At 31.5% G+C, this 15,031-nt stretch overlaps 1 long non-coding RNA gene across 2 annotated transcripts; it reads right to left on the bottom strand.

Moving 5' to 3' along the window:
* Window positions 1-7,124: 7,124 nt before the first annotated feature.
* LOC135128147 (uncharacterized) lies at window positions 7,125-13,342 on the bottom strand. 2 transcript variants are annotated; one of them, XR_010280345.1, is made up of 5 exons: window positions 13,034-13,342; window positions 12,907-12,979; window positions 7,548-7,706; window positions 7,368-7,493; window positions 7,125-7,300 (listed from the first exon to the last, which is right to left on the bottom strand). It is a non-coding gene; the product is annotated as an uncharacterized LOC135128147 (long non-coding RNA). The 2 variants fall into 2 exon arrangements; XR_010280346.1 differs by having other exon boundaries at window positions 12,907-12,989.
* Between the last annotated feature and the right edge of the window lie 1,689 nt (window positions 13,343-15,031).

Here is a 15,031-nt window from a genome sequence, read left to right on the forward strand (position 1 = left end):
AAAAAAATACATCATCATAAATTTTTTTCACATTCTGATACATATGTTCCAGTGGGGCTTTACGTAGTTGATTTGTTCTTGGTATTGAAGGCAGAAATGAAGATGCATGACGTGAAACGATACGTGGTACGTGAAAATTAACATTGGCCAATAAAATAGGACAGTCAATTTTTCCCTGAATTAAATTCCATAAAAAATTAGCACTGTACAATTGTCTTCTGCTACTCAAGCTATGAATTTGGTGTCGTGCTAATAACAAATTATATTCCATTCCCCTAATTGGATAGATTCCATCTATTCTAAACGATAAACATTTTAAAAAACGACGTTGAACTTTTTCTATGGCAAGCCTATGTGATTCATAATACGGATACCAGATAATAGACCCATACTCTAGTTTACTTCGAACAAATGAGAAGTATAACATTTTCATTAGTTGTGGGTCAGTGAAATCTTTTGTAAGTCGAAATGTAAAGCCAAGCATTTTCGAAGAAGATAGACATATATTATGCATATGTTGAGTAAACGATAAATGTGAGTCAAATGTGATACCCAGATCTTTTACTAACTGTATTTTTTTAATAGATTTATCGTTTATAAGATACGAAAAGCAAACTGGATTTAATTTTTTTGTATAGGTCATAATGAAACATTTATCAGTATTTAACAGTAATTTGAATTCTTTGCACCAGTCTACCATCCTTTCAAGATTATTTTGAAGCAAAATGCTATCATCTAAGCATCTTATTGAGGAGTATAGCTTTATATCATCAGCATATGCTAACACTTTACAACGTAATGAGTCCAAAAGATCGTTGACAAAGACTACAAAAAGTAAAGGCCCTAAATTAGACCCTTGTGGCACTCCAGAGGTGGAAACAAAATTTTTAGATTGAAAACCATTATAGAAAACATAATTTTGTCGGGAGTCAAGGTAAGACTCCATTAGCTTTAAGAAACTATATGCAAATCCAAACCAACTTAATTTACATAAAAGAACATGATGATCAATGGAATCAAACGCACAAGAAAAATCAGTATAGACGACATCGACTTGTCCATTCTTATCTATTTGTTGTGAAATGAATTGACTTATTATAGCTAAATTAGTGATTGTAGATCGTCCAGGTAAAAATCCATGTTGATGTATAGAGATGAGACTTTTAACATTGTGATAAATATTTCTATAAATGAGTATCTCAAAAATTTTAGCAAAATTCGAAAGTATAGAAATAGGTCTGTAGTTTTTTATCATAGAAGCATCACCTTTTTTGTATACGGGAGTAATTCTGGCTATCTTCCAAGTGTCAGGGAAGGTGGATGATTTTATAGCTAAGTTAAAAATTGTAGTAAGAGGTCTAGCCAATGCGAATCTTGTGTCACGTATAATAAAACTAGGTATTAGGTCATCACCAGCAGTTAATTTGTTAGGGAAAGATGACATAACAGACAAAACTTCTTCTTCAGAAACATTTTGCATTATAAAGGAGGAATTATTTGTGACAACATCAGTAAGTGAAACATCAAGTTTGGATTTGTACATGCTTGAAAAATTTTCTGCAAATATATCTACTATTTGTTGAGGATGGTCATATTCATTTCCATTATGTGACAGTTTCCCAGGAATGCGAGTCGTACCTTTTTTTGCCTGAGCATATTTCCACATATTTTGAGGACAGGTATACAACGACTGCTCAATTGAACTAAGGTAAGCTTGATAAGCTGAATTTATTAACTGCTTGCAAATAGCCCGAAGTCTTTTAAACTCACTATGATAAAACTCACTAGATGTTTTTTTCCATTTCTTCCTATAATAATCTTTCAGTTTCAAAGTGGATATTAAATTCTTATTAAACCAAGAAGGGTACGTTGATTTAACTACATGAAACTGAGGAACAGAAGAGTGTAAGATACTGTATAATTTATCGTAGAAAAGGTTCACACAGGCATTCACGTCTTATCTTCAGAATAGATCACAATTCATTCAGTATAGAGGTTTGAAGTCGCCGCATTTTTTACACCGTTCTGGTTTACCACAAGGTTCAGTTTTGGGACATTTATTTTTTTCTGCCTGTATTAATGATGTTGTTGACTCTCTCAATGTGCACTACCTACTCTATGCGGATGATCTTAAATTATTTCTACCAATTATGAATGAAAATTTCTGCCATACACTGCAAGCTAATATTGACACTATATAGACCAGATGTTCTAAAAGCAATCTCTTTCTTAATCCAGACAAATGTTGTGTAGTATCTTTTTCAAGAAACATCACCAACGTAACGAGGTACAACTACATGATTAATAATAAAGTTATAAAAAAATCGGGTGTCTACAAAGATCTCGGTGTGACATTTGACTGGAAGTTATCATTTACGCAACATGTAGAATCTATAACCTCGGCAGCGTATAAAACTTTAGGGTTTATATTACGTAACTTGAAATGTTTTAATGATTCCGAAGTACTCTTAATCCTGTACAAAGCACTTGTAAGACCGAAACTCGAATATGCCTGTGTTGTATGGTCTCCCATTTATGATGTATGTACACGTTGCAGCAGTTGAGAAGGTACAACGACGCTTTTGAAAAAGTCTCACCTTTTTAATGACTGGAGAGTACTCACCTCGAGGGTACCCTCATAACAGTCTCCTAGAAAATGTTCAGCTTTCAACTTTGGCTAGTTTGTAGACGCAGATACTTCTACTTAAAATTCCTTCATGAGGTAATAATAATAATAATAATAATAATATTTATTTATCCAACAGTAGCTTTACACTACACAATTACAGGATAAATATTATATTCCACATTAAACTAAAAATACATAAATAAAATATAATTATAAAATTGATTCCTAAATAATAAACTCTTCAACAAATCATCTAAAAATTATTTGTAATGACCGATTTTAGTCTGCCTAAATTAATGGTGAAAATGTCAACATCTGAACATAAATTATTAGTACTTCTACACATAGACAATATAGGTGACTGCGCATAATGGTTCGTACTCGCTGCAGATAAATAAAATGTGTCCCTCATCCTACTGTTTATTCTTGGGACTAGTAAATTAACTGATGCCAATAAGTACTCATCAGAAATTACATATCTAATTAATTTTACAAGAAATACAATTTCATGCATAATCCTACGATTGCTTAAAGATACATACGAAAACTCATTCAATAACAAATCATAAGGATAACCATGTTCAACGAAGCTTCTATGCCTCCGATAATACAAGATTTTTAGGTATTTGCGTTGCACTCTTTCAACCATATCAGCATATTTCTTATAGCATGGATTCCAAACAACAGAACAATACTCCAATTTGCTACGAATGTAAGCATTATAGAAACTGACAAGTGCTTGATTATTGAGATCACGCGTATTTCTGGCAAGAAAGCCTAAAATACTGTAACACCCTTTGCACAACGTTTCGACATGACTGTTAAATGTTAATTTGGAATCAAATATGACACCAAGATCTCTGAATATGTCACAACGTTTCAATGATTTTTGATTAATTGCATATTGGTAAACAATGGTATCCTGTTTTCTTGAGAAAGTCATCACCCTACACTTGTCTTTATTTAGTACCAAACTGTTAGCAGTACACCACTGATAAAGCATGTTAAGGTCAGTTTGAAGTAACTCACAATCTCTTGCCGATTCAATCGTTCGATATATTTTTAAATCGTCCGCATAAAGTAAATAATTAGAAGAAGAAAGACTCTGCACAACATCATCAATAAAAACACAAAACAACAAGGGACCAAGCATTGACCCCTGTGGAACTCCAGTCGGAGGTTCGTATATCCGAGACTTGACACCTTGATACTCAACATAGTTTTTCCTACCCTGCAGGTAGGAACGAACAAGCTCAATCAAATCAGCAGACAAACCAAAGACATGTAGCTTATGTAAAAGCAAAGAATGTTGTACCGCATCAAAAGCCTTAGAGAAGTCAAAGTAAATTGTATCAACCTGTAAACGGTTGTCAAGGGCATGTGATGCATAATCCGTAAAAGAACAAAGATTAGTAACAGTAGATTTTCCTTTGACAAATCCGTGTTGTTTGGACGACAGTTGATGAACCATATGGAAGGAAATAGGTTTGTAAAGCAACGATTCAAAAGCTTTTGCAAAGTTATTGATAGTAGGTAGTAGTATAGTAGATAGTAGTAGATAGGTAGTTAATTATATTATCAAATTGACTGTCCTGACCTACTAGCGAAAATCTATTTCAACGTTCCCAGTTTCAACATTAGGAAATTTTATTTACTACATCATGAAACAGCAAAAACTAATAGCCTGGAAATATTACCCTTATCTCAGATGATCAATATTTTTTCTTCTACTGATATTGACATCTTCTACACCAACATACGTCAGTTTAGAGAAATATAAAATATGATCATTAAATAGAGTCATTGTAGTACTGGAAAATTTATCTCCGACAATTCGGACAAGTAATAACTTGTAGCTACTTGACTGTAATAGATACTCCTAATATTAATATTTTACTCTTAATATACTTGGCTTATAATTGTATGTAAAATCTGTTGGCAATTTACAATAATACTTTTAATAATGTGTAATAATAAAAATATCATATGATCCACAAAATTTGTATTTAAGGTAGGCTGAGATTAATACACGCACGCTTATTCTATTTCTTTCCAGTAAACATTAGCTCTGCCATGACAGATGTGCGCTGATCACAGCTTACCCTAAATAAAAATGTTGTGAACCATATGGTTAATAATTAAAATAATAAAAATATGTTAGACAATAATTACTGAGGAGTACATCGTGTAGGATCCAATTCAATTTTGTCTCTAAGAACCTCTAAATCCATTTTAGCAGCTCGACTCAACCTCAATCCATGCAGGAGTAATATCACAAGATCTTAGTGGCCAGATATTCTCTGTATTTCGACTAATGATCCAATTGTTAAAAAAGTTTTGCTGAAAATAACCTATTTCTATTTCATCGTTGTGAAATTGTGGAATAAAATCTGTCAAAATTTTCTGGTGATATCTAGTAGCAGTTAGGTTACTTTGAAGAAGATTACATTGATTAAACCAGTTATTTATATGATTACCTTCAAATAATCCTATTATCTGTCGTTGACTAATTGCAGCCCAAACACCCATTTTTTGAGGATGAAGGGGAGTCTCACAGTAATATTGATCCGCAGGCTCCATGTGATTTGTGCTAATGTTGTATGGAAGTTGTAGTGGTCTGTTCCATTACTTGTCTAACATTTGCAATACCTATTTCTGGAGTTCTCTTATCTTTTGATTTGCCACTTCTTTCTTGGTAGGGGCGATGTTTCTCGGAACTTCGTCACACATTGTTCTAATGAGTCTTACCGGAATTCATCCTAAGCAGCTTGAATCGAGTACTCTCACACACCGTTTACCTTCTGGCCATTTTTAAAATACGACTCAATCCTATATAATTCATAAACGATTTTTGGCTAATGGAAATGCCATTTTTTATTAAATCCGCAAATAAAGTTCCGAAAAGAAGGTACAGCAAACAAGAAAGGGAAGGTTGAAAGGGACGTTTCATGTCACAGTTAGAGAGATTGATTAATAAACAGACCTAAAGTTTAAATCGTAGTAAAAATCAATTTAATTTTAATTTTTGCCTTTTTGTGTCTCTATTTCAAATATGTATTAGGTTACAAAAATTTTACTCAAAGTAACTGAATTCATTAAATTATTATTATGATACGTCTTTTTTGATTTCTTTCGTGATTCAGATTTGTTTAGGTTTTACTGTAATCTGTTTCTTTTCCACACAATATACGTTGCACCTTTTCTATTTTCATAACTTAAAATTTAGTTACTTTTACATAATGTAACAGTAATATAGTGGCAAGACACGTAATATCGGAGAGATCGGTTTATGATTTCATTGGTGTATTCTCTTTAAAAAAATTTTGAACATAAGAATTATTGTTTTTCGCGTTTTATATATATTTTTTCTAAGGCTTCATTGTTGACGTTATTTAGTTGTCGAATCGAACGCCACCTTTGAGAATATTTGTAAAGTGCGCACAAGCTTGTCAAAAACAAGATGCCACAGATTTTATTCATAAGTGTCCCTTCTTATTTTATAAATTATAACAACTATGTATCTCCCTTCAATTTTATGAACGAAGCTACAACTAAACCCGTTTCCATAAACTTTGCAACCTGGACTTACACTCAATTAATTCCACATCTTTAACTCACCTTATATTAAATACTTTTTATTAAAGTTAAATAAATTTTTATTGTAAAACGAAAACAAAGTTGCTTATTTTGTGACATCTTTAAACTTGGCAACTTCTAGTTTTCTTACTTTAAAATCTCTTATTGGAACACTTTCATGAGCCCAGGTCTTCAAAACGAAACCCATTTTCTTTGCGAGGCATGTTTAAATTTTGAATTTTCTTGGCTCTTACGTAAAATTCTGTTTTGACTTGACAGAGGTGTCATGAACAGTCTGTAGCTCCGCTAGTGACACTGCACAAAAATTACTAGATGTATAGGGGAAATTCTATATTACCAACAAAAAAAAAACGCACTTTACATACTTAGAACGGCTTTTCTCATTCTGTCGAGAAAATATTGTAAAAAGAGGCTTACGGGCTGTCGTTTAAAAGTGAGAAATAGATTTCATATGTTGTAGTAGGTACATACCTATATTAGTTTATATCTAATCTGTTGTTTTTAATATCTAATCTAATCTTCAAAATATATCAAAAGTCTTGTTTGTTATTATGATTATGTTAAACGAGGTAAATTCTGGTAATAAAAACAGAATTTTGAGTTTTCAGCAAACAAAACTTTTGAAATTTATAATTTATAATGTATATATTCTAATATTTTTGCGTTACATGCCTATACTGGGTGACTCAGTTGAATATATAATCAAGTACATGTCTTAAATAAACGAGGCGTCATAACATAGCTTACAATACCTGCTTGATTCAAGTTCATCTGAATCACCCTATATAAATACTATCTCGTTCATTGTTTAGCATATAAAATGGTTATAAATTTCCATTAGATAGCTACAGCTTAAGTCAAATATTTTAATGGAGAAAGGTAGTGAAATAGATTTTATTTGTTAAATTTTAATTGTCATAGTCATAGCCAACTTGATCAGCATTTATAAATTAATTTATGCATATATTAATAATTTTTTAGTAATCAACAGTTTTGATTAATTTCTAATTTTTAACAGAGGCTAGCCACGCTGCCGATTCTACCTCCTTAACGACACCAACCGCCGCCGGTACACTAAAAAAAAACATAATAAAACGACGGTTGACACAGCGCGATTCTTTTTTGTTGTCGAATGACTCACCATCGATGACAAATAGATATTCCGTGTCATAAACTTATTCTCAGACGTGTTTAGTTTTTATCAGTTACGATAATCAGTTTAATTTAATTGTTTAATTAAGTTAAAAATGTAGCAATTTTTGCTGCTCTGTAAATAAACCGTGTCATAAATTAGGAGTAAACATTTCATGCATACAAATACCTGCCATAACATGTAATTTTGAATATCCATCGTTACAACCTAAATATCTAAAAACAGGATACAGATAATGTTTCCTCTGAGAATTTATTATTCATTTATTTCCCTTGAACTACAATTAAATTCATGTTTCGTCATATTCTGAGAGATTTCCATCGCAACCTGGAACGTAAATGTATAAATTAACTCTAAAACTTTCCTTTGATAGATTTCGCGCCAAAAGCGTTCATCAGATCCATAGCGTGTTTTTTGTCGTTATTATCAGTGTGATGCTCGCGGTTACATCAGAATCTGTTTGCATATTTATTGAAAGCTTATACCTGACAGCCAATCATAACATCTGGTTTTGGCGGGAAAGCAGCTGTTTCAGCCGGAACACTTTTCAAGGTCCCATTCCGCGAATATTACGTGTACACAACTCAAATCGTTCCTGCTAACGTCTTTAACACTAAACGGACCGGAATATGATATTGATAACCTCTCTTACTCACCATTCGCATTAATATTTTTTATCAATTGTTATTAGTTTTAGGATTTCTGCTTTGAATAATTGGGTATTTTGTGAACGTGTTTGTTTTACTATTAGTATATGCTGAGCTTAAATTCCGATTTTTGTTAACTCGATGCGCTTGGTTAAAGAAATAATGTCTTTTCAATTCGATAATGAAAGTTACTGAAGCAACACAACAGTAAACAATGAATAATTCAAGTGAAAAGAAAATACTATTTCAGCATTTCACAATAGTAACACACTACTAGTCATCTATTAATAAAATATCTATTTAATTAAGTACCAGTGGCGTACAATGAAGTTACACAAAACAAATTCAAAGGTTCTAAATATGTAAATGCACTACATTAAAAATAGTCAATGAGTTTAAAAAAATGCTCCATTATGCAATTATGTAACAGAGCTAAAAATCAAATGCTGAATACATTTTCAATAAAACATTTTAGGTATTTATACTTTCACTATACATGTTGATGCATATTAAAGAAAATAAAAGAAACGATGTAGCATCGATATTTATAGCGGAAAATTCCACTATAATGTCTTGGAAGTTTTTGAAGACTTCTTTTTTACTAGATAACCGAGACCAGTTCGACAACATTACTTGCAAAACAATTAATAATAAAAACATCCACCTTCTTATGTACGTTTCGCAGCCAACGGCGACTCTGTTTTTTTGTTATAGATCCACTTTAACAACTAACTTTTGAAATAATTGTAATTTTTTGCACTGACAAAAGTTTTTTTTATTCAACACATTGAATGCAGTGACAGCAGACAAGGCCATCCCAAAAATCAAACAAAAAAGTTCTAAAGCAGCTGTTGTCTTAAAACATAAATATTTATTACTGCTTATTAGTAATTTTGCAATTTAAATATAATAGATAGGGCTGATGAATTCATAACAATTTAAATCAGTTGATACATTTTATGCGTTGCTTCTAGTTTTTGTTGAATTCTTTACACGAAAACACGATAAATCTCTAACAACAAACAACCCGTTTTGTATGAAATGTTATAAACTAATTGTCCGATATGAACGTGAGATTTTTGTAGTAAAAAAAGTTACAAACATGGAAAAGTTTCACTAGTTTCTGAACTTAAATTGTCTTTTAAATAACAATATGAATTAATAAGTAGGAGTAACAATTAAAACGTGAGGTTATGAAACAACAGAATATAATTTTCTTTCCTACAAATTAGTGTCATAATTTTTACTCTCTTACTTAGTTATGCTATCAAAATATTGCTTCAGTAATTTTCCACAACAAATTACATATTTTTAAAATGTAAGACTTGACTATAGCAACCGATTATCTCAGTTTTTCTTTAAAATAAATACGTTAGAAAAATATGTTTTCATGTTTTGGCACAGGAGGATAAATTAACTGAGGTTCAAGATTAAATAATTATAAACACACAGTGCCGAAAATAATCCTGTTGAAAAGTGACATTAGGATTTTCATTATTTCTGTTACCAAAAAATTCACAATCGAGTGCTCCTTGAATAGAAAATCGTACGCGTGCAAACCTTATACAGGTGGTTATAAAACATCGTACATCAAGTGGTTTGTAAAAATCTATCACTACATCTTTAATGAGAATTTCTCGCTTCCTTTTTTCGCGAAACAGTTTATCGAAGACTAAAAATAATACCGCCTCAGCATTACATTATTAGTTGTATTCAGTCAGATATTCCTACAAGAACTGTTCAAAATGGCCTCCATTTTTCTGCAAGCACATTCACACATTTACAAAAGTTAGGTTATGACTGACATTTGTGACAAGCGACGAGTAGTAGTCATCGATCATTACAACGAAGCGGCAAAATTCACGAAATTTCAAAGACAGCTGATGTACACACAATGCTTTATAATCACCTCCTGTATAAATTACAGAATTACACATAAGTTATGCGTTATCAATTGAATTTCGTGAAGGCACATGATTTCACATCTAGATATGATGATATTGCTTGCATTGTGTTACATTAAAAAAATTGTGTGTTCTTACATGGAAAATTTATTTCGATGAATACAAATGTCACGAAATGTGTTTTAATTTCCTATGAATTAAGAGTTTTTATAAATTATGAAACATGTAAATGATATGAGTTACAACTAAAAAAAAAAACACAAACAAACTGATTTTCTTTAATTGTAATAATTGTATCGGAAGTAAAAACAAGTAAATCATCTATTAAATTGAAATATTACTATTAATATATATGTGAGATATATATATACGTATTTGTAACACTACCCTGGCGTTAAAAAACGGATTTTCTGCTGTTAATCAATAGGTTTGCATTTATAGTTGGTACCAAGGCAAAGCATTAGTTTACACGCAACTACCAAGAACTCTCCATGTCCTAGCATAATAACCACAGCGCACCATGGTGTGTTATTGAATCTTATTCTTTTGAAGTAGGTCATGTTGAATCAATAAATGTTGATTATTTAATGAAAATTGATCTATATAACGCCCTTTGAAAAATGATACACCTAAAGAAATACAGCTATTTTTTAAATCTAAATTTAATATAATTAGAACACAGAACACAGTTAAAAAATTCAAATCAATAATTTTGTTTCATTTTCAAAACATTGATTTTTTAGAGTTTTTGTTGTACTAAATATAAGTATAGATTTAGCTGAAGTGTGACTAACATTGATTATACAATGACATGTATTTATTAATTTTATAGTAATGGTAGAAGTTAAATCGGTTATGCTCTAGGGCAGGGATAGCTCCATCAAAAATTACTGTTGTTAGAAAACGCTTTTATGTAGGTCACTTAGTATGTACTTATCATATTGTCTTCAGTTAAACATAAAATTTCTATATTAATTTATTTAAAGAAGTTGAAATATAGCCGTTTCACGTTTGATTCGCCTTTTTCAGAAACAACTTTGTGTTAGTTGTTTGATTAGTGAGATTAGCCTGATGGCACCTTTTTCAGCGGCGATTTTGAAAAAGTGTGATCGTTTTTTCTGTATTAACGTACTATTTAACTACATATCACAACCAAACAAACTCCACTCTAAATCAATAAAGAGAAACCTGATCAAACTTCGTCGTCAAAAAACACGTCCTATATTCATATTTGTCTCCTTTTGTAAGCAGAAAATACAGTTTATATGGAGGATTCCAAGTTGGTTGCTAATCAAAAAGCAATATATGTAATTATATAGTGATCATTGACGAGAAGTTCCAGATACAAATCTGTAAAACATGGGAAAATTTCACTGTATCATAAATCTGTATTCTGTTATCTGTGGTATGATCTGTGAAATGTGAGATGCACAACTATATTCATTTAAATAATTTAAAAACATGAAATTTAATAACAAAAACAACTCTGGTTAAGAGCTTTTTACTACAGAATTTTCTTTTCTCTAAATTGATGTATTTAACATTTATTTAATTAATATGTTAAGATTTTACGAAAAAACAATTACAAAACAATAGATAGTCACTTACGAAAAAATTCGTTTTATTTAATATTATTTGATTCCATTTTTCTATTATCAACATACTATTTCAGAATTTTTTTGATTTTTGGTCTTTTTGGTTTTTTAACAGTATTAATATTCAAGAAGTCTAACATGACAATACATTGGTGGAGTAACCTAGTTTTGTTTATAGTTATTATTATTTTCGTAGTGTGATTTTTTCAAGCTGGGGAAGTATTGTGAAGTGGTTCATTTGAGGAATAACTTCATATTTTCTCGACATTTCATATCTCCTAGTACATGAAAAAGTATATACCCCGTTTGCGAATGTCGTTTGTTGGTCATTTTATTAGTCACATACTTCCCGCAAATTAGACCGATTTTTTGAAATTTTAGACGTATGTTTAGTATGTTTAGAAAATCATGTATAAAACGCTAGCAAAAATTTGTCTGATTAACCCCACCAATACTTTGCTGACGTCATTTAAAAATTTTGTTATGTAAATTCTGTTAAAATTTCATGGAATGATAATACATTTCTATATTTGTACTTTATTGATCCGTCTATTTTTTTACTTCCTGAGCGTAAGCTAATAGGGTCTATCCGACCAGTTGCTGCTTTTAAGTTTTCTCGACGTTTTATGACCGCAAGGGTACGAAAAAGTAGGTTTCCCGTTTCCGTTTGTTTGTCTGCCTGTCTGTCTGTCTTCTGTCGTCTGTGTCACTTTTTATTAGACAGCTAATTTCCGAAACTACCACATCGATTATTGTTAAATTTTATATGTATGTTAGGAATATCGTGTAGATGGTAAAACGCTAACCAAAAATTGTCTAATCATCCCGACCAACAATGGATGACATCATTTCAAATGTTTACAATAGTAGATATTATTGAAATTTTATAAAATAAGACATTCCTGTATTTGTGGTTTATGAATTTTTACACTAGACATTCAAATTTTTGGAAAAGAAATTACAATTGAATAATAACAGTTTACAATTTTACTTTGAAATTTCAAAACCGAATGCTTTGACGTCTTGCAAACATGTTATGGTTGTCGTAAATAGGGTGAATTCGTAGAGTAAATGTATCTGTTTACCCCCTCTCAACAAAATTGAAGATGTCGTCTCAAAATTTTGCTGAATAAAACCTGTCTAAAATATGCAAAATATTGTAACTAGTGGTTTATCAATGGATTCATAGTTTTTAATATTACCTGTATAGGGGGACACAAAACAATCAATGAATTAGGAAATAGATTTTTTTTATCAAATGTAGTACGGCTCTCCAATATTGTACGTTTTAAGGTTATATTAGCCATAGAAAAACGCTAATCAATATTTATCTGAACTACTTGTACAGGGTGACTCAAAACAATTTATTTTAAAAATTTACCGCAGCTTCCTGAAATTTTGGGAATGTAGTACCTGTGCCCATCGAAATTGCATGCCAGAGCGTGCTTCTATACCTGAAATTTACTGATTATTAGGTTGCAGTAAAAATAGATTAGATTTATACATACCTATTTTAAAATAATGTAAGCTCTAAAGTTTTCAGGAAATTCGTGTATCATAAGCTATACATCGACGTGGTTTTAACTACAATTCTGTGGGGTAAAAATTTAGGTTAACACCATAGTGTCCCTTATACGTCAAGTGAATGTTCATATCTACATTGTATCTGTCACTTGTATCACTCTGTTTTGACACTTAAATGCAGTGGCTAAAGCTTCAAAATTTTGACAAATCATATGTAGGCAATTAGTGGGAATCCACTTTGTCGTTAAATTTGGTCCTCGACTTTAAAATAAAAGGAAACTAGGTTTGTTTGATTGTACTTCGGAAACTATAGAACTTTTCTGTAAATAACTTTAGTTTTGTTTTATCAACCTTGTATTATCACCACTTAATAGATAATATTTTATGTAGATATCGGCAAAACAATATTTAATCAATTTGTTTTATTCGTTCAGCAACAGTTATAATGGAAGTGTATTTTTTATCTAGTAATTTATTATTTTTACATTTGTTTACAAAATTATGCGTCATATCGTATTGGTTTAATTTTCGAACTGTTGTTAGCTTTTCTATAACCTCTCAGGTTGAGATGAGGAAGCTTCGAGTTAATATCCCTCCTTCGACATACCACTTAATCTACTTTAACGTGACGGGACGTCGGCCCAATATATTAAAATTCACTATAACAGTGCGATTTTAAATGTGGTGACAACATAGTACGGTTTTAATAATTTGTAATGTGATGAAATTTATTTTAGTTTGTAAAACTGGCTTTTGTAGTTTCTTTAACTGTCAGTTTTAATTAAAAAAATGTACAATTTGTGAAACTGCGAACATAAATAAATACTACCGTAAAAATCTCAAGCAACGTAAAACACGAACAGGTGGGACAATTTTAACGTTTTACACTTTTTGAAGAAAAACTACAACTACTCGACTAATATTTCATGTGCACATGTCTAATTCACAATACCTGAAAACTATCTACTACTTGGAATACTCTGCGGTTGTTTGCTATAATAATATATGAACAACAATAGACGTGAGTAACAAAATAAAAAAAAATCCATAATCGAAATCTGTTCAAGGTCACGTGTATCTTCATCCGTCGGTAGAAAGGGAGTCCGGGCCTGGTTTTAACCCCAACAGAAAGGACGCTCGGTCGATCGATCCAGCCCGAAAATAGGCCGGGCTAAGCGCGCCTGTTGCCAGGCAACCCGTTTTACTGACGTGACACACTGACACCCTGAATTATATAAACTCTGTACCCTCTATACTGTTACTGAATATTTGACCATCTCTATATTCACTAAATGTGCACCTTGTGTTTCAGCACGTCGTCCGCTACAACTTTTATTAGAGTCATTGCGTATCACTGTAAATGTGTAGATTCCGCAAAGAAGTGTTCTTACCTGTATGTGTGGACCGAATTGTAGATCGATTTTCCCCGTCTCACTTCCAGAGTGATAGCTCAGGTAGCTAAGAGAAGTATTGTATCATTACAAGCTCATTTTGATAAATGTCTACTGATTTTACGTTTGTTTTTGCAGAATTTAGCTATCAAAAAGTTACAAAACTACATAAAAACGGAAAAATCAAAGTACATAGGTACCATAAAAAAATTGAAATTAAATTGCCGAATTGTTTACAAGTCGTAAAATACAAAAACGCCAGTATCCGATTTCCGCCGATCTAGGATTTTAAGTTCATCACGAATAGGAAAATAATCCAAAAATTGATGAGGTCAAATCAAAATACAAATCTCAACTGAAATGTGCATATATGTGTTTTCTCATGACTTTGGGTAATCAACTTTACAGTTTGTTTCAGAAGTTGCATAATGAAGTTTTCATGAATTCTGATAAGACACATCGATTCGAAATTCAATGACTTCATTCTCACCCCTAGTAAAGTTGATGACGTCATCTCAAAAAATTCATAAAAGAACCTTACAAAAAATACATGATAGGATGCGATAATGTACGTGTGTAACTTTCTTTTTC

The sequence above is a fragment of the Zophobas morio genome, unplaced genomic scaffold (genome assembly GCF_036711695.1).
Source record: "Zophobas morio isolate AGI-343-1 ecotype UQ-CSIRO unplaced genomic scaffold, CSIRO_AGI_Zmor_V1 ptg000012l, whole genome shotgun sequence".
NCBI lineage: Eukaryota > Metazoa > Arthropoda > Insecta > Coleoptera > Tenebrionidae > Zophobas > Zophobas morio.